Genomic DNA, 20,234 nt, shown 5'->3' on the forward strand with positions numbered 1-20,234 from the left:
CTCTTTGAAGGGACCTCAGGACTTTTACCCTTCTGGCAAACTGAGAGTGCAACATCCACAGTCCTCCCTGGGCCACCTACCTCCGGTTTTCCCTCTTTTTCCTTTCTTTGGGAACACTCTAAGCAAGGGCAACACTTGCTGTGTTACATAATCTCAGGGCAACCTCCTCCTGCTGTATCACCCTCTCATGCACAGCCACTGTGGTGTGACACGATTAGCTACAGAAAACTAAAAATCCACCCATTTCTATCCTGTGGAAACCAGCAGCTAAAATGTACACTTTCACACAGAAGCAAGACTGAGCAACCACATGAACTGTAAAGGCAGAACTGAACAAAAAAAATCAGGATTGGCAAAGAACAGGAAAACGCCAAGGTTCTGCATTTTCTGCCTTTTCTTCCTTTAACTATAAGCTGGTGGTGTGGGCCCTGGGCACAGCTGGAGCCACTGGTGTGACCAGGGTAAACCAGACTTTGGGATCAGCTTCCCAAGCAGCTGAGCACTGCAGCAGGAGGCTGTGGCCACGTGCCAGAGGGGGAACTCCAGTGGCTCAACACGTTCTTGTTTGCATCCACTGCTGCCAGTTCAATACATTGATGCAAACATGCTTTTTTGGGGGGCTTTGGGGCTTTTTAAAAGTTTGTCTTTAAACCCTCAAGAAAACTTAAGCACAACCTAACATGTCCAAGGCCAGGCTGGATAGGGCTTGAAGCAACCTGGGCTAGTGGAAGCTGCTCCTGCCCAAGGCAGCAGGGTGGAACCAGATGATCTTTCACACCCCTTCCATCCCAAAGCAGTCTGTGATTCTCTGATTCCATAAAGTACTGGGGTACAACACCCAGACTGCACAGGCCTCCAGCTTGCACCTCCCTTCTCCAGTCACAAATCATCTTCTCACCCAAGATGAGCCCAGGCTATGGCACCAATGAGTACCAAGCATAATTTTGTAAACACGGAGAGAAGGATCTGGACAGCAGGATGATAGTCAGGGACAACATGCAGAGAAGTATAAGGACCAAGAGGCTGCCACGAAATTATTAGCTTGGAAAAGAAATGATTAAGCAGGAGGAAGTGACCCAAAACCAGAAGGCCCTGGAATGGAAACCTCAGCCCCGCTCGGTTTTGCCGCTGCTCCCGGGGCCGGGTGGGTTTAGGGTGGGAATAAAACCAGGAGCTGTGCAGCACAAAACTCTGTCACTGCAGGCAACACGATCCCATCACCTCCAGCTGACCCGGGGAAGTTAAAAATCCAAAAAACTCCTGGAGCTGCTGATGGCAAGGTGCCCTGCAGACAGCTTTGCGCAACCCCGACCCGTGCCCAGCCCGGGGGACTGGAACCCGAGACAAAGCCCGGCACAGGAGGCAGCACAGCAGCGGGGCTCTGGGGAGGCTGCTGGCATTGCTGAGCCTGCCCCGGTGCTGCAGAGGAAGGGCTGGAGACAGCCCAGAGCAGGAAACCTGCCAAGCCAAACTGCTGGGAGCGGGAGTGCGCTGCTCGCTCCGGAGCAAGGCTTCCAGGAAAAGAAAACAAACCCCTTCGGGCCTGGAGTGCAACACCTGAGCCTGAGGAGGATGAGAGGGGAGAGCAGGGCAGTGCAGCGTGTCTGCACACAGACAAACACCGGGGCACAGACAGCACAAGTCCTTCTGTGTCAGGGATGCACACGGGACAGAAGCAGCAGTGCTGGCACAGCCACTCCTCTGCTGAGGAGACCTCTGGTTCCCAAAGAGCCATTAATCCACCAGCCTTCAGCTCTAAAATTCATACAAATGATTTTATTCATAATTAATTAAGGCCTGCAAATGCGGAAATCAAATTACCATTTACAGTGCAGAAGGAGATAGCACTGAAAACCAGGATGGCAGCGACAGCTCTGCACGGATCAGGGGGACGTGGGGGATGGGGGTCTCTGGCAGGCACACTGAGGAACCACACAGTGAAATCTGTGTCAGCTCAAAATACAGATATCAGCATCTTTTAAAGGCTGCTCAGGCCCAGTGCAAGAGACCTTTATGTCTTAGGTTCCAAATTAACCCCAAAACTCAGGTGCCCCTCAGCTCAGCTGCCAACAATCCCCAGCACTTTGCATTAGGAGCACATTTTCAGGACAGCAAAACCCCAACATTGCTTTGTTGCTTTGTCATTTGGTTCCTCTGCTGGCAAACAAGCTGAGAACAAAGGAGCTGCTCCGTGTGTGCAACCTCACCTTTCCACTGGGATCAGGCTGCCAGGGAATAGGGAACACACAGGAAAACAGGTGGCCCTGCACTGGACACGAGGCAGAGCCCACTCGAGGGGCTGGGGAGGGAATGGGATGAGTAAGCTGTGGCTCAACACCCCCTGAGCTCGGCCGTGCCACCACAGCCACCAGTGCTTGCTCCAAAGAAAGAATGTGAAAAGGAATTTTGCTTCTTGTTTCAGTGGCAAAGGAGCACTGGAATTGGTGGTGGGGGTGATTCTGTGGTCACTCCAGAGGCAGCTCCTCCCCATCCCAGACAGCCCAGGATGCACTCAGGAGCAGAATCCAATACAAGAGCTGGGATCTTTTCCCGTTACAGCCAGCTCCTGGTTTGCCCAAGTGCAAAGCAGGGATTTTAGGGTGAGGAGATGGTGAGAAGGTGGTCTGTCCACAGTTACTCAAAGGGACCAGGAAAGAGCCGTGTCCCACACGTTGCCATGCTCAGCAGGGCGGGCAGACTGCAGGAAGGGTAATGGTCATGCTGAAACTCAGCAAGGAAGAATGGTTCATGGACGTGACCTTTCTGCTTCTGAGCAGCCGAAGATAATGATGCACCAAGTACAGGGAGCTTTCAGGGCAAGATCCCCCCAAAAATCCTTGGAGCAGCCAGTGAGGGCTGAGTGGGTGCCTGTGCCAAGCTTTCCTCACAGAGGACACGGGGGGAGGCTCCTTGCAGCACCCCACAGGATCCTCTCAGGACTGGCAAGGCAAACCCACCGTGCCAAGGAACAGCACAGGCATGTCTGCTGCTGGAAAAGCAGGCTCTGGAGAGATGGAGAACGTGGATAGCAGGAACAAGAAGAACTGCTCCGTCTGGTCCCTCCTCCTGGCGCGCCCCTGGCCACCAGCCAGGTGTGTGTGTGTGACTCCAGCCCCCTGGTGAGAGCCTGACACACCAGGATGGGGCATTCCTGTGCATTCCAACAGGGATCCACTCTCCCAGGCCCTGATTCATGCCTTCAGCTCCACGGGAGCCCAGGTCAGCTCTGAGGGCTGGCTGCCCCGTGAGCACAGTGAGAGGGAGCCCTTCCCAATTCCCTGCAGGCACAAGAAATGATCTCCTGTGGAACAGGAGAACCCAGGGCTTGCTCCTTGCAGTACATCCACACAGCAAGGAAGGGTGGGTGAGGAGTGAGCTGAGGTGCACCTCCCACTCTCACTGCACATCCTCCCACACCGAGGCAGCCAAGGGCCCCTCCAAAGGCAGCTCTGCTGTGATTTGCAGGAAAACCTCTCCCTGAACACCTCAAGGGTTACAGCCATGGCCCAGACACCCAGGAGAAAGACACTGCCAGAAGGGAGATGCTCCCACACTGTTTTGTGAAGCCTGCCTTGAACCAGACCCCTCTCCTGGCACACACACGCTCACCTCTGTTCCCACCCCACAAACCCAAGGGGGCTGCAGCCTCCCGGAGCTGCCACACCATCCCACACCCGCCCTGGCACCCCCGAGCCTTTGGGAAGGCTGAGCAGGGGCACCGTGCCCAGCTCCTGGATTTTGTGTGCACATTTGCTGTTCCACTTCACAGCAGACAGCCCCAAGTGGATCAGAGCCCCCGAGCTCCCTGCAGGGTCTGACCCTGCCCCAGGCTCTGCTCCAGGAAAAGCCACCCATGTCCTGACAGCCCCAGACACGTCCCAGCAGCACCAGCACACGAGTCTGGAGCGTGCAGGCAGGAAAGCAGCAATTTCCTCATCAGAACAACCTCCACTGGCAGCAGGACCCAAAGCAGCAGAAACACCTCCTGCAAAGCCCCCTCACCCCACTGAGGGCACCTCACACCTCATAAATACCACTCCGAGCTGGGCATCAAGGGCTGTGCTTCCTAACGAGCCTTTTCAAACCAGGGCAGACAGTGAGCACAGAACAATTACAAAGAATAATATTGGGAAATGCCCATTAGGAAGAGTACATGAAAAAAGCTTCAAAAGAGATAAAAACTTCGACAAAGACACTCCTCTTTTTCACCCACTAATTTAAGGGAAAACATTTGGCTGAAAAACATAGAACCATGGAACAGAATTTGCTTTAATTATGTAACTGACTTCCCACACAAACAAATCCAAGCTATGGAAAACGCTTTTAAAATGGCACGAGTCGAGCCAAAGAGGAGAATATGCCACAGCAATTAATGTTTCTTTGCAATCTCTACAAGGGATTCACCATTTGGTTTTGCCCAGGGGAAATAAACACTGCTGCAAAGTGACATAAAACACTGCTCCAGAGTAAAATGACATAAAACACTGCTCTGCCCCATCCTCATTTCTCCCTGGAAAAATCCACACGTGCACATGAGCTGGGAGAAGTGGGGGAGCTCCTGAGGGCACTTCCCAGACTGGGCACCCCCTCCCCAGCCCTGGCAGTGGAAATCACTGTCACCCCCACTCCAGGAAACTCCTCAGGTTTACAAACTTCTTATTTCAGCTGCATTTCCACGCGGCTGAAGCATCCCGAGCTGCCTGGGGGTGTCAGCACAAACATCAAAGGTGCCCCAGTCACACCGTGCCAGGCTGAATTGCTAACCCAGCAATGATCACCAGGATCCCAGGGAATTGCACACACAGGAAAAAAGAAAAATGAGAGAGATATACAGATAGTTAAGAAGAAAGTGCAGCAGGCAATTAAAAAGAAAAGAAGAATATAAAATTGCTTCACATCAGAGGCACAATCATCATCCAGGCTATTGCACTCCATTAATTTTTTAGCAGTGCTACCCATTCAAGGCAAATATCAGACAGAGAATTTATACCTCAAGCCTTTTGAAGCAAACCTTTTTCCAGAAGAGACCTGATAGCAATCCATTGGCAGTGAGGAAAAAAGGGATTCCCTCACACCCAGCAAAGTCAGCAGCAGAACTCCCCTCCTTTAGCAGCTGGTTTCAGCAGCACCTCTGATTTGAAAGGGGCTCAGCAGCCAAGGCTTAGAACAAGCCAGTAAAGTCAAATTCTTCTGCAGGGAAGGGCTCAGAGGCAGTGGGGGTTTTGGGAGCTTTGACATATTCATTTATTCATATTTTTCCTCCCCAGTTTGTGACACTGTCGCAGCAAAAGCTCGATCTGAGCCCCAAAGGAGAAAACACCAGGTTATTGTATTTTTATATACTGCTTAAATGGCAGGGGGGATTTTTGGACCCTCCCTCAGCAGGCAGCAGCCCCAGAGGCAGGCTGCTTTCCCAGGGAAGGAGCCAAAAGCTTCTCCTGTCAGTGGGATGTCACACGAGCCTCCCTGCTCTAATTAGGGGCTACTCCTGATCTCCTTGCCTGTGGAGGAGGAATTTAACAGTGAGGACAACTTTGTCTGCAGCCCAGCAAAGGTTTGACATGAAACAGCACCTAAATCACTTCCAGTGGGAATTCCCACAGCAGTTCTGCAGAGCCACAAGAGGCACAAAGCAGAGCAACAACCTCCCACCAAAGACTTGTCCTGCTACTTCAGCAGGAAAGAAAAAGAGGAAAAAAAAAAAAGAGACTTGTGCTTAGAATACATTTTGGAGGTTACATAAGGAATGTTTAACAAACTAAAACCCTTTTAATTCTTTGCTAAAAGGAAACATCCTGACGGAAGGCCCCGGGAAGAAATAAAAATAAACTCCTGCCACAGCTGCCCAGCTCAGACTCAAGACCCCTGTGCTGGAAGCACACAAGGAGTCTGCAGGCAGGGCTTCCCCTGCACTTCCGAGAGTTCAGCTCCTCTGCTCTTACCACTGCAGCAAATAAATAAATCAAACTCAATGCTGGATGCATGAGTAACCCTGACTTCAAATATTTATGCAGGAGTGTTGTCAGTGCCCCCAGTGAGGGTCACCTGCAGTGCCAAGCAGGCAGAGCCAGCAGGGAGGAGCAGCAGCAGGAATGTTCTCTCTGCTGGCTCTCTTTGAGCAAAAGGATCCATCCCCAGTCAGCCACAGCATCAGCAAAGCCAGACAGGGATGGGGACAGCATTCCCAGCAGGTCAGGGAGGGATCCTGCCTCTGCTCAGCCCAGGATGAGCCACAGCCCTGAGCAGAGCCCAGAGAGGTGTGGATCTCCCTCCCTGGGGATATCCCAGACCCCTCTGGACAGGTTCCTGTGCTCTGGAATGGCCCTGCTGGAGCAGGGAGGTGGCACCAGTGACCCACTGTGGTCCCTTCAGCCTGTCCCATCCTGGATTCTGTGACTCTGGGAAGGGTTGGTCTGGCTGCAGGTCTGCTCCCAAACGCTGTCCTGCACTGAGGCATCCACACGGGTCAGATCAGCACAATTAAAACGAGCCACAGCAATCCTATTACAGCCAGGCTGGCTCCTTCTAACTCACACAAGCTTAAATACACACTTAATTAGCTATTTTAAGGAAGCTCAGCAGCCTCTTTCTAGGACCAGGCCTCCAGAACTCAAGGGATCACCAGCAGCAATAAGGTGAGGACAAAAACCCAAACCCATTTCCTTCTGCAGCAGGAGCCCCATGGAGAGCAGGGGCACAGGGACACCCTGGGCTGTGCAAACCCACATCACAGGGCTGCCTGGAGCCCCTGTGCCCTGCCTGGGGCTGGGGCCACACCTGCAGCAGCAGCCACATGCCAGGGACCAGGAGAAGTCCCACTGACCAGAACTGCCTCTTTATTCCCATTATCCAGTGAGACAGGGAGCTGACAGCCCCTGGCAGGGTCACAGCACTCTGTGATGCTCACAGCCTCCTGGCTAGGCTTGGATTTATTTTCTTTTCAGTGTTTTCTTTGTGAGGCAGGCACTATTGTACATGAAATGCTCAAGCACGCTGCCCTTGGGGTCACGGGCTGGCCACCACTTGAGCACAAATAAATACTGAGGGCCATGCTGGGTTATATTCACCTCAAATAAAAATACAAAAAACACAGCTAGAGACACTGCTTGAACCAAAATAGCAGCATGTTTACTTTAGGCCTCTGGAGTGGGAGCAGGTATTGCATGCCAAGTACAAAGAGGGCAGAGTAAGTGGCAGCAGCACTGTGATAAGGAGAAAGGGAGATGAAAACAGACCCAAAGAGCAGAACCAACCTTTAACAGATCTGAAAGGAAAAACCTAAGGTCTGACAATCACTCTGACATCGCTGTGATTTCAGCTGTATGGATGGAGAGATCACTATCAGTGTTTCAATCCCCTGAAACACCATTTCTACAAGTTACATCTTATTCTGCAAAAAGCAGTTACACAGAACAGCTCCACTCTGGCACGCTTTCAGGCCCTGGATTTTAGAATGTTCTAAAGTTAAATAAGAATGGGAAATTTTCATCTCAGCTAGGAGAGATAGTATTTCAAACAGAGAAAACATTGGCACAGGTTAGCAGAAGACAAATTGATTGAATCTCTTTCAAAAGCTTGGAAGGGCAGAAATTATCTTTTTGCACTGAGCTGACATAATTTTAAAGGCAAGCATCCAGTGGGGAGTGACAGTGCCATACCCAGCTGGAAAGACAAGATTTAGGGCTGGATTGAGCTTTGCTGGCAAGCCAGAGGAGCTGCATGGATCTCAGAGCTGTCCTGCCAAGCCAGGAGGTGTTTGGTGGCACACAGAGTGACCCCAGCAAGGAGCAGCCTCTGAGGCACCCCAGCCCTCCCTCCCAGCCTCTCACCAGCCAAACCAGCAGCAGCCACCTTGAAACACGCAGTGGCACATGCCAGAGAGATCTGGAGACAGCTCAGAGCCCAGCACCTCCCACCTCCTCCAGGACACAAACCCCTAATGCCCCAAAAACGAGCCCAGTCCAGCAGCACTTGGCTGTCTGCTCTTGGTTAAGAGTTCTCTCCAACAGGTAATTAAAAACACGGAAGGAAGGGCACAGGCACCTTGTGCAGGGAAGCAGAAAACAGCACACACCACATAACTGCCCCTCCTTTCCTGTACTTCTGTCATCTTCCCATTCTGCACTGCTGCAGAGCAAGAGGAAAGCCCAAAGCACCCTGCACCCCAGAGGAGAGAAGCTGCTCCTGCACAGGGACACAGAAGGAGGTGCAGTGCCTGCCCCTGAGCACAAACAGCTCCAGACACTTTCTCTCAGGGAGATAAGGAGCTTCACACACAGTTCCTCCCACCACCTCCAGCACTAAAAGTGCTGGGGAAGGAAGGAAGGATGTGCTGGGAGAATGCTGCACATTTGAATCGGGCACTTGGATGGGGTGACAGCTCTGTGTCCCCTGTGTTAAAGAGGTGACTAAGTGCACAGACAGAATAGAAATGAATGTTTTAAAAGTGGGGGGTCTGGGGTTTGTTTTGATTTTGTTTTTTGACACAGAATCCTCCTCTTGGGACAACTTGTTCTTTCTGTCCACGCTGAGGGGTAACCCAGAATTGCCAGCCCAAGCTGAGTGAGAACACTCCCGGCTCCTTGAGTCCCCAAGTGCCTCTGTATTTCTGTAATCACTTATCACAGAAACTCCTGAGCTGGAGGGGCCCCATCCAGTGCCACCCTGTCCCTGCACAGACTCCCCAAATCCCACTCCTGGAGCTCTGTGGGGCTGTGCCCATTCCCTGGTGAGCCTGGGCAGTGCCAGCACCCTCTGGGGAAGAACCTTTCCCTAAATCCAACCTAAACCTGCCCTGGCACAGCTCCAGCCCTTCCCTGGGGTTTTGGTGATTAAATGATCCTTTCTCACAAAGCTCAGTGCAGACCTAGAACCAGCCAAGCACAGGCTTTTCCATTTTGGGCACAGCTCTCCAGAGGATGCAGGTTCAGCACTGAAGTACAATGACAGCTGAGATCAAGAGAATAATTCAGTGGATGGAGAGACACTCGGCATCAGCACACCACCACTGGTGCTGGGAAAGCACCCTGCAGACCCCAGGCAGGGCAGCACCCCTGGGTAACTCTCAGACTCTCATTTCTTCCTTGCAAAACTTTCAAAAGTACAAAAAACCACAAAAATTCCCAGCTCCAGCTTGGCAGAAGGGCTATATTCTTTTTGGGACAGCCTGAAGAGAGACCGGTGCCCACCACGGACAGGATTCTGAGCCACCATTGGTGCCACTGTTCCCCCATTCCAGCCCAGGCTTCCCTGCACAAGCAGGGTCACAGAGCACACTCGTGTCTTCCCAAGGTCCCCACCCAGAAAGGGGTGCTGACAAAGCCCTCCACGTGAAGGGGGCACAGCACCCCTTCCCTGCTCCCAAAGGATTCATTCCTGCTGGCCCAAGGGGGCACACAGGTCCCTGTCTGCCTGAGCTGCTGCACATGAGCCACCAGGCAAGAAATCCACACGTTCCTCCTGTCAACACGGATTTGGGAGCGTCTGAGAGCCCAAGCTGCTCACATTTTATCCCGAGGCTCACTCCCTCCCCTGCCCACGAGGACAGGGATGAATTTCCTCCCTGTGCACGAGGCTCGCTTGTCCAGAATTCCAGAGACCTGGAGCATCTGCAGCAGGCACATCTCCCAGGCATTTCGTGTCCTGCCAGCCCCAGTTCCCCACAGGAGGATTCCCACCAGGGTGCCCCTGCCTCCTCTGCAGGATTTGGATCCTACAGGCTCTCAGCAAAGCTCTGCTGCCAGCCCTGCAGCACACCAGAGCTCCAGTCCTTCTGGAAAAACATCCTTTCCTCTTTCTTCTCCATCCACATCCCTTTGGCTTTGCCCCCCACCCCAGGATGGGGCAAAGAGGTCAGGTCAGGATCAAGGATGTCCTTCCACACTTCCAGCACAAGGAACAACTTGAAGCATGATTTCTTTTCAAGAAAATTTGGTTTTGTGCAGAAAAAAAACGATGGATGTGCTCCCTACAGCTACACCAAGCTGAGAGTTGGGTTTCAGGCACAGGGCTCAGTGCCCTTTGCTGCTGCCTCTCCTGCTCCCACTGCAGGGCAAAAGGAGGCAAGGGAGAAAGCACTGACAGATAAAAAAAAAATTAAAAAGGACTTTTGACGTGCTCCATGGGAATGGAACAGTCCAAGGCAGCGGGAGGGTCCCAGAGCAAGCCCAGGTTCCAGGTCTGAGCTCTGCAGGGACAGAGGGCCAGGGCAGGAGCCCAGAGTGGAGGGGCCAGGGCCAGCAGAGCTCCCAGCAAGGGCACTGCTCCCCTCCCAGCAGCAGTGCCTGAAGGTCCAGGTCCCCAGAGCCACATCCCTGTGCCCCAGGAGCCCCCTGGGCTGGAGCAAGTTTGGTGCTGTGAAACAGGAACACCAGGGAGCTGGGGCAGGTAAAGCCTGGAGGGATGGATGGAGAGGGGCTGAGGCCAGGAGATGACTCCTGCCACAAAAATGCACACAGCTTATCCATCAGAGCCCGGGGTCCCTCTGAGGGGTGCTTTCCCTTCCTTTCCAGGAAGGGAAGGGAGGGGGAGTCTCTTTCGGCACTCGGTTATAAAACATTTCTCACCCTGGCTTGATACAGGGGTGCCCAAACCCACAGAATTTGTTTTACAGGGTCTGCTCTGCTTCTGAGAGCTTGGGGCACTTCTTTCCCTCCCTGTGGGAGAGCTATTTGCTGTCTTTGCTGGTGACAAGGACAGGGGGAACAATTATATATATATATATATATATACACACACACACACATATATATAATATATAACATTATATATAGAATATATTTTAAATAGATTCATTATAGAATATTATTATATCTATATATTACCTATAATATACAGAATGTATAACTATTGTTATATATTCCTGAATATTATTATTAAATATATAAAAAATGTTTGATATAATATATATTAATCACAATATAATATAAATGGGGAAGGAATTCCTGGCTGTGAGGGTGGTGAGCCCTGGCCCAGGATGCCCAGAGCAGCTGTGGCTGTCCCTGGATCCTGGCAGTGCCCAAGGCCAGGCTGCAGGGGCTGCAGGAGCTTTTACACCACACTTCATTCACCCCTCACCTCAGCCACACACACATTAAAGTAAATAAATAAAGCAAGCAAACCAAGGCCAGCCACCCGGAGCGTGGCTGTGGCCATCAGCTGCCCGCTGGTCAGCACCACCCGAGCCTCACACAACACACACCTGACAGACACGATGCCATCTGCCCATTTTCAACCTCATATTGCCCAGGGAGAGACCCATGCAGTCCTCAAAAACCACTGTTAAAAACCAAGGGAGAGGCTCCCTCTGGGAAAAACAAAAATAAAGCTGCTAAACACAAACAGGCTGCAAAATCCCCCCCAAAATGCACATCACTGGAAGCTGGGGGAGCATTGTGGGGAGTGTCATAAGGTCTGTCCTCATGCCCAGGACAGAAGGGTCTGGCACTGTTTAGTACCCTGATATTGCAAATATAGAAATACAGATGTAGTTCAGAGTGGAAGAAAATCCAGAATGCCTTCACAGGAAGGGGGAGCTGCGCAAAAAGCTCAGCTTGAGCTCACCCCAAATCCGGCCCCAAACACCTCCAAGTGGCCAAAGGAAAACTGTCCTTTTATTCTCCTGTCTTCTGAAGCCTTCCCGTGATGCAAATCAGAGCACTCCCCCGAAATCACACGCTGCCAACAAACAATTTCCACGTGTGGAAGAGGAGCAGGAATTTCACACCAATTCCGAGCTGCAAGCCAAACAGCTTTAATTTGGGACACAGGGACAAAAAACGTGCATTGCCAACAAATAATTGCCCAAAGCAAAACAGAACTCACAGAATAAACCCTTTGAGGGAGGACAGGCACATCAGGAGGGTTCCTGTGCAATAATCACAATTAATCCATTACTTAATCTCCTCATCACTCCTGGGCTCTCAGACATTTGTAAACCACAGAATCATCCAGGCTGGAAGAGCCCTCCCAGGCCAGGGAATCTGACCTGGGTCTGATCCCCACCTTGCCACAGCCCTGAGTGCCACATCCAGGCCATCCTGCCTTCCGGACATCCCTTCCCACGTCTGATCCTTCTGGGAAGGAACCCTGCTGATGCCCAACCTGAACCCCCCTAAATGACACATTCCTCTTCAAACCATCCTCCTCGGGGAAACTGGAAGAGAAAAGAAATTGGAAAACGCCCAGGTAACACCAGTGGCTCCATCCAAAGCTCCAAGAAAAGCCGATTCTCAGCCAAGGCTCCCACACTGGGGGGTCCCATCCAGCTCCTGGGGCTGGGGTTTGAATGGTTCATGGTGCATGAGCTGCTCCAGTAACTGGATATGCAGAACCCCCAGCAAGTCCCTCCTACTCACAGTGTTCCACCTAACACGGAGAGAACAGATTGGAACAGGCAGGGAATGAGTTTAACACCCCGTGGGACACAATAACTCCGTGTTACCAACGCGGGCTGAGAGCTGACAAGGGCAAGAATAGAAATTCTGGCAGGTTTTGTGACACTTCAGCTCTGTGTCTCACACGGCAGGTTTAGGAAAGACCTCAAACACTCATTTTTTTCTTTGCTTTACTACCAGAGGAAAGGGAAATATTCCAAACACAGGAGCTAAAATTAAACCCCTGTAATTTGGGTTCAGCAGAAGTTGGTACAATTCAGATCCCGGCCACAATGAGAGGTCTCCAGCATTATCAATTGTCAACAATTCCTGCTGGCCAGCACACAAACCAGCTTTGTTCTGCACTGCCAGCCACAACTGCAGGCAGCAGTAATTGCTACCAAAGGCAAAACACACAAAAACCCGGCCAGGCCACGCAAAATAACTCTGCAAAGAGGGACACAGGAAGGGACACACAGCTCCTGCTCTCCACTCACAGCTCCACAAACCAAGAGGAAAATCCCGTCCTGTGTACCCAGCAAAGCAGGGGCTGGGGAGGCAGAGGGATCCTAAAAAGCCACTTGTTACCGATTAGGAGCTGAATGCCCGTTTAATGGAACATCCTGTTCATTAGTGAGGGGATTTCATTAGTGCTTTAAGGGAGAGCGACGCACGCAAGAGACAAAAGGCAATCAATTTCTGCTGGAACTGCACCCAGCGCCAGGCTGAGCCTGGGCGAGCCGGTCCCAAGCCGCGTGGAGCCCCAGATCAATCCGTGCTAATTGCTCGCCTTATTTTCGCACAGGGATCTTTGCATTCGGCAAAGGAGCAGAGACAAAAGGAGATTTGTACAAAAACAGCTCTCTCGCCTGGTGTGTTTACACCCATGTAGCTGTGCATTTCATTAAGCTGGCAGGTGATTCTGTCAGCTCCAGCGCCTTCCTCGCAGCCCCCCCTGAGCAAAGGGGTGAACCGGAGACAAAAGGAGATTTGTACAAAAACAGCTCTCTCGCCTGGTGCGTTTATACCCATGTAGCTGTGCATTTCATTAAGCTGGCAGGTGATTCTGTCAGCTCCAGTGCCTTCCTCGCAGTCCCCCCGAGCAAAGGGGTGAACTCACAGAATAAACCAAGTTTTGTGGGAAATCCCAGAGCCACTGACCTCACTGCCACTCCTGCCGGGGTGTCAGCGTGGCTCTGCCAGGACACAGGGATGGCCAGGCCACGTGCAGCAGAAACAAGCCGGGATTTATGTTCCCAGAGTCCTGGGATGGCTGGAACCTCTGGAGATCACCCAGCCAACCCTGCTGCCAAGGGAGAGTCACCTGGAGCAGGTGGCACAGGAATTTGGGATGTCTCCAGAGATGGAGACAGCTGAGCAGCTGTTCCAGGGCTCTGCCCCTCCATGGACAGAAGTTTTTCCTCAGGTTGAGGTGAACTCGTTGTGTTTCAGTCCACGGCCATCACTGACAGCTCCTGGATGACAGACACCAAACCCTCTGGAGCAAAACCACAGAAAATCAAAATCCCTGGTGCCATCAGGCTAAGTGGAAAAGTTAACTGCACTCAGCCCTCCCTGCGGGTTTTAAAGTGCCTCTGCAACTGCATCACACCTGCCCAGACATCAGGCAAGGCTCCTGCAGAAGGAACAAGCCACAGATGGAGGCCTCCAGCAAGTCCTGCCGGCAGGAATGCAGAAACGCAGGTGGGGCATGAATTTGGGCTTTCATGGAAGTTCCACGGAGCACAGAAACCTCGGGATCTCGCTGGCTGGGTGGTCAGGAAGCAGGACTCAGGGTTTCAGACACACCTCCCATAAGCAAGCTGAGGTGAGGGGCTGGTGCTGCCCAACTGAGCCGGGCTGAACACGCAGGGAGAAGATTTTTGTCCAAGGGAGAGGCTTTTTGTCCAAGGCCTGCTGGAGACTGAGGGCAGCAGCGTCCAGGGAAAACCCCAGCAGAGTTCAGTGGAGGATGGAGAGGCCATTCCTCCCCAAGCCAGGCTGGGATTGGCCTCAGAAGAGGCAAAGTGTGATGGATACACCGGGTATGGGATAACCTGAAACAACACGAGCTGCCTGCTGCTGCAGCCGGGGATGGGTCCCAGGGACAAGCAGGGACTGGATCCCAGCAGGAATTGCCCTGGCTTGCTGGGAGCTGTGTGTCTGGCTGAGCACTGCTGCTGAGGGAGGCTGGGAAGCCAGAGGGAGGGCTGAAGCCTTGACAAATCTACCAGGCCGCTGTAAAACACAAAAAATCAATGAAAATATACTTAAAAAGGGGGAAGTGGAGAATAAAAATACCCAAAAGCCAAGGAAAACTTTGCTAAAGCTGCTGGCTGTCTGCACACTTGCTCCTGCAGATCAGACAGGCAAGACACGGGCAGTCAGGGCATTCCTGCTCTTGCAGAGGAGCGCTGGTGTAGCAGGAAAAATCGTGGGCAAAGGAATTCCAGTGCAGCTTTCTGGCACGAGGTTTTACATCTCCAGCTAGAAGACGTTTGGAGTGAGAGATGAGAGATGCTTTCCAGCTGTGGTTTAACTGCAGCCCGGAGACATTCCGCTGCTCCATAAAGGTAGCTCCCAGAGCACTTTTTGACAACAAAGGGAGAGGAAACTCCAGTCATCTGACAGCGCTTTTGTCAGGCAGCCTGAGCGCTGGCTGAGGCAGCAGGAGAGGGTCACAGCAGGGGAAAGATTCCTCTCTTCAGGTGCTTGGTTTGCGGGGCTGGGAGAGCTGGGATGTGGCTCCTCAGGGACAGCAGTCCTGCCCCGCAGCAAGGCACACAATTAGGCAAAGCAAACGAGCTGTCAATAAAGCCTTGGGCGTTCAGTGGGATGTTGTTAATGGGGAGGCAAATGTACACTGTCAGGATCCCTGCCACGAGAGCAGCGATCCCCAGCGATGCTTGATGTGTCTGTGATGAAGCTATTTTCAGTCGCTTTGAATCTTCTTCAGGAAAGGCAGTCTCGGAATTTAAATAAATAAATAAAGAAATAAAGAGAAGTCACGACTGTTCTGAGCTGAGATGCACACACTTAATCAGTCCAGGTGTTTAAATTATTTATCCACGAGGAGGAAAACTGCACTAATCTCAGGCAGAGCGCATATGAAGGGGAAAACAGGCACAGAGGCGTGCCAGAGGCTGTGATGCAGCAGAGAATCCTCTCACGCACAAGGTAACCCTGGCCAGAGGTGTCCCCGGGCTGCACAACTCAAAAACACAGATTTGCTGCCACCAGGAGAAAGGTTTCCCCACTGGGAGGGGAAATTACTGTTTTCAGCCAGCACAAGCCCTAGCCCAAAGTTGGTACTTTGCCTAGATGGAAGGGCAGAAGTTTAAAACTGGGTTTTTTTTCAATCCCAGTGTGTGGGGGAGAGCACAGCACCTGAGGAGCTGCTCTGCCCCAGGTGAGTGCTCGGGAGTGCCCTCCCCATCACAGCGCACAGAGAGCAGCCTTGCCTTCCCTCTCCTCTGTGCCACCTGCCAGAGCTGCAGGCAGACTGCCCCGCTGGAGGAAGCTCAGCACAGCCCTCTGCAGCCTTGCTCCAGACTGAAATCCCCTCCCTCATCGCAAAGCCTGGGCTGAGCACGCAGAAGGAAAAACCTTCCCCTTCCCTGGAAGCCACTCAGGGAGGAGCTCAAGGTACTGCAGCTCCCTTCCAGCTGCTGTTTCCATCACTTTGTTTCCCTAATCTGGGCAGCACACCAAAGATCACAAGGTCTGGGGTTTAAGTTTCATTCCAGAAGCATCTCGTAGGAGAAGAATCCCTCCTCCATTTTATTCAGCAAAGCCCACGGGCAGGGCAGCATCAGTGGGACATCACACTACATGAATATGTGAAGAAGAGAACACTGAGCTGAAGGCTACTAATAAAAACAGAGAGGAACACCCCTGAGACACTGGCTTTTAACACCAGCCAACACTTCAAGTCTCCTGGCTGAGCTTCCCCAAGAAACCTACAAAGCACTGACAGCATCACTGCCCAAACCAAACAAGCACCCAGCAGGTCCATTTCCAGGGAATGCAGCTTGTCACTGACACAACACCTCACTGGACCAGGAGAAACCAACACGGAGCTTCCCGCTGCTCGGAAATTAACCGAGCTGCACTGGGAAAGGGACTCCTTGTTACAGCCAAGGGCTTGAAATTACTGCTCAGGTAAGGACACTGCCAGAGGAGAGGGCAAGGAGAAGGAAATAATAAAAATAATAACAACAGACCAGCCTTTGGCACCATGCCTGCCCCAGGTACAGGGGATCCTGAGCCCCAATCCTTCTTATTCCAGCCTTCAGCTGACATCAGCCTTTGCACACCGTTTTCCCAGATTGTAGTTTTGTCTTTAGTTCTGGAGAGAGTGGATCAAAGAGCCTGAATATCCTCCCAGAGCCACAGAATGTCCTGAGCTGGAGGGGCCCCACAAGGATCATCCAGCCCTGCCCGGCACACCTACCCCAGCAATCCCACCCTGACATCCCTGGAGCGGTGTCCAAACACTCCTGGAGCTCTGTGGGGCCATGCCCGTGCCCTGGGGAGCCTGGGCAGGGCCAGCACCCTCCAGGATCCAACACAAACCTCCCTGCCACTGTCCCAGGGGGCAGAGACTGGAGCTGCAGACCCCAGTGAGATCCCCTCAGTCTCCTCTCCTCCAGCTGAACATTCCAGGAGCCCCAGCTGCTCCTTGTGTGGCCCCTCCAGACCCTTCCCCACCCTCGTGTCCCTCCTTTGGGCACCCTCCAACAGCTGGAGACCTTTCTGATGTTGTGGTGTCCAAAATTACCCCTACTCAACAGGGCACATGTCATTCCTTTTTGTCTTTTTTCTTTGCCTGGGATTTTTTCTTGTGGATTATTTGGGTTTTTTTTAATTAAAGTGCCTTTTGCTCTACCTCTAAGCAAAATTACTTTGGGGGCTGGCATTTCCCATCCCAGTTTCCATGGCAGAGGTACACACCTGAGGAAGATCTGCTTGGTCCTTCAAACACATTCTCAGATAAGCACAGCTGTGTTTTTAACAGCAGCCGAGATTAGAGAATTTAAGAAAGGAAAATTTGATATAACGTTTCATGCTTTAGCTAACAGTCTTCCAAGACACAAAGCTGCTCCAGTTGCTCTGGAAACTGTAACTTGGACACAGCCATGCAGATACATCAGCCCCCCGGCTATAAATGAAACCACTTTAGCAGCGCTGCACATTTGTATGACAAACATTTATTAAAGCAAGCCTCCTCCCACGGCAAGGGCACATCCCCTGCTCGCCCCCAGCTCTGCTTTCCTGCCAGCTCAGGGGTCTGCCGCTGAAATAACACCCCCAGGTAAGGGAAGCAGGGGTGGGAGTCTGGGGGATGCACCAGGGATGCAGAGCTGTGCTGGTGTCAGCAACACAGGAGGGCTGGGGAGACAAAGGGACACTGGGATTTGGTGCCCACACTCCTGGCCCAGGAGAAGGCTGGGAATGCATTACTGCTGCTCCCAGGAAGATGGGAGCACAGCAAGAGCAGGCACTGGGAGCAGGAGGGGATGCTCCAACAGGGAGCAGAGCGAGGGGGATCACGGCGCAGGACCGGACACAGCAGCACGCCAGACGCCAGCCACATGGCTGCTCAAAAACAGGGAAATATTCCCCACACAGACCTCGGCCCGAGTGCTGGTTGCTGTGGAAACCATAACTTTGAATTCAGCGGCCAAAACCCAGCGCTGCTATTTATACCCTGCTCCCCACTACAGCAGCAGGACTTCGCCTGGAGAGCAGAGCCTGGTACTCACAAACACGGTTCTTCCCTCTTACACACACACTGATCCCCCACACCAGAGGCTTCCCAGTGCTCCTCACCACCGCAGGGCCACACAGCACCAGAAAACACCAAAAAACCCAGCAGTGGCTTTGCTCTTCCAAGCTGGACGTGGGGAATCCCTGCACAGACACGGGGCAGGAGCCACTGGGTTCTGCCTGGGTCAGGAGCTCCCCGAGACACCAGAAAGGCTGCTTCAAACAGCAGCTGGTCTTGTCTTCTCCCTCAAGGCAAATCCCAGCCAGCATCACCTGGATCGTGCAGGGCCAGAGCCCAAAGTCAGTCCCCATTAGGGTGTTTGTTTGTGCAAGGACTCCAGAACATTGCCTTCAAAATCCAGGGAACCAGCATCACCTGGATCGTGCAGGGCCAGAGCCCAAAGTCAGTCCCCATTTGTTTGTGCAAGGACTCAGAACATTGCCTTCAAAATCCAGGGAGGCATAACTGGGTCATTAATGCGAGAACAACAGCAGCAGCAGCAGCAAGGCTGCAGGATAAACCATCTTGGGGAGAATCCCTGTCACAACGGGCATGTTCAAGCTGCTCTGCCCTGGAGATGGCTTTTTCCTCCACGGGAATCAAGTGGGAACGGCAGGGATCTCCCTGCAGCCAGGGCTGAGGTGAGCCAACTGTGCTGCATTCCCTCTCCACCTCCACCATTCCTGGAAGGGAAGAAGCAGCCCCAGTCGTTCCCCACTGCTTTTCCCCCAAGCAGGATGAGGTGCAAGGGTGACCATCCCCTTCCAGGACCTCCGGGTCCCCAAACCACTGCAGAAGGGCAAAGCAGGCAAAAGCTGGGAGGGAGCCACGCTCGCCAAGGTCACTGACACCTCCAGAACCCCACGGGACTGTCCCATCCCTGCGGCTCCCGGGGAAGCAGCAAGGACAGAGCTCCGTGCAATCCCACAGCAACACCTGGCACGGCTTTTCCAGGGCAGGGCAGCCAGGGACGGCACAGGGATACGACTGGGGACACAGCAGAGCAGCTCCAGGAGCTGCCAAGCCGGGAAGGGGGCAGAAGTCTCTCTCTGTGGGACTGGGCCCTTACAGCACAGGTGAAGGAAGTCCCCTCTGCCCTCGCTCACTAGTTTACATCGCAGCGCCGAAGGGTCATTGAAAACGACAGGAGCGTTTTAATAACGCGGCAAGGGGGAAAGATGCTCTAATCACAGCACCCAACTGACCACTCCATAGGTCTCGGCCTCCCCCGATTTATTCCAACACGTTTCTCAGCTGGAATTCCAGCATTATTAACAGCTCCCGGGCGCTGCCCGCTCCGTGGCCCTGGTCAGGTTCCCGCAGCCCCGCGCTGGGGACCAAGGGGAACGGAGGGACATGGACGAGGAACAGCACGTCAGTTTCTCCAGGGCTCCCCGAGCCGGCGTGGGAGCGCCGGGAACACGCACTGCTCCCGACATCCCATAGGGACCGCGCCGTGCCCGGCCTGGAGCACCCCGGGGACCCCGGCCTGGAGCACCCCGGGACCCTGCGGGGCTCCCACGGACCCCGGCCTGGAGCGGGCTCTGCCGGCCATCCCGGGGCCACGTCCCGGGAGCGCCGCGGGGATGGGGCCACCCGCCGAGCCCCGGCGCGGCGGCGACGCGAGCGGAGGCGCACTGACCTGCACGGCGCGGGGCCGGTCGGTGTGTGGGCCGGTCGGTGTATGTGTGTCCGGCTGGCGACGGGCTAATTATTATTGTTTTCATTTTTCCGTGAGGCTTCTCAGCTTCCCAGGAGGGAAAAAGAGAATATAACAGTAACAGCCCATCTCTGCCTCTGTCCCGAAATGCAGGATGTGCCGAAATTCCCTTAAATACGATGTTCTGTGGCAGTGATCTCCTTGCAATTTCTCCTCCACGCAAAAGAATGCTCCTGAGAGACGGGGACCACAGGGGACATTGCAAGTGGGAAGGTGGAAAAAGGGTTTAAAAAGAATAAATTGAGGAAACTGTTTCTTCAAAACTGTGACCAGTACAAACCAGGCCATCCAAACGGGTTTGAATGTTTGTTCTGTACTGGTGAAACTCTTACTTTCCTGTCAGATTTCCCCGTGGCTCACGGAAAGATGC

At 53.0% G+C, this 20,234-nt stretch overlaps 1 protein-coding gene across 2 annotated transcripts in view; it reads right to left on the reverse strand.

The window, feature by feature from the left end:
* TIAM1 (TIAM Rac1 associated GEF 1) overlaps window positions 1-19,812 on the reverse strand; it is a 150,959-nt gene extending 131,147 nt beyond the window's left edge. Inside the window, exon 1 of one of the 2 annotated variants that reach the window (XM_039697027.1) lies at window positions 19,787-19,812. The gene's annotated coding sequence lies outside the window, so the exon portion shown is untranslated. The remainder of the gene's footprint in view (window positions 1-19,786) is intronic. The other variant, XM_039697030.1, reaches the window with a different exon arrangement.
* Window positions 19,813-20,234: the final 422 nt, after the last annotated feature.

Source organism: Passer montanus, unplaced genomic scaffold, assembly GCF_014805655.1.
Source record: "Passer montanus isolate IOZ18808 unplaced genomic scaffold, ASM1480565v1 scaffold116, whole genome shotgun sequence".
Taxonomy (NCBI): Eukaryota; Metazoa; Chordata; class Aves; order Passeriformes; family Passeridae; genus Passer; species Passer montanus.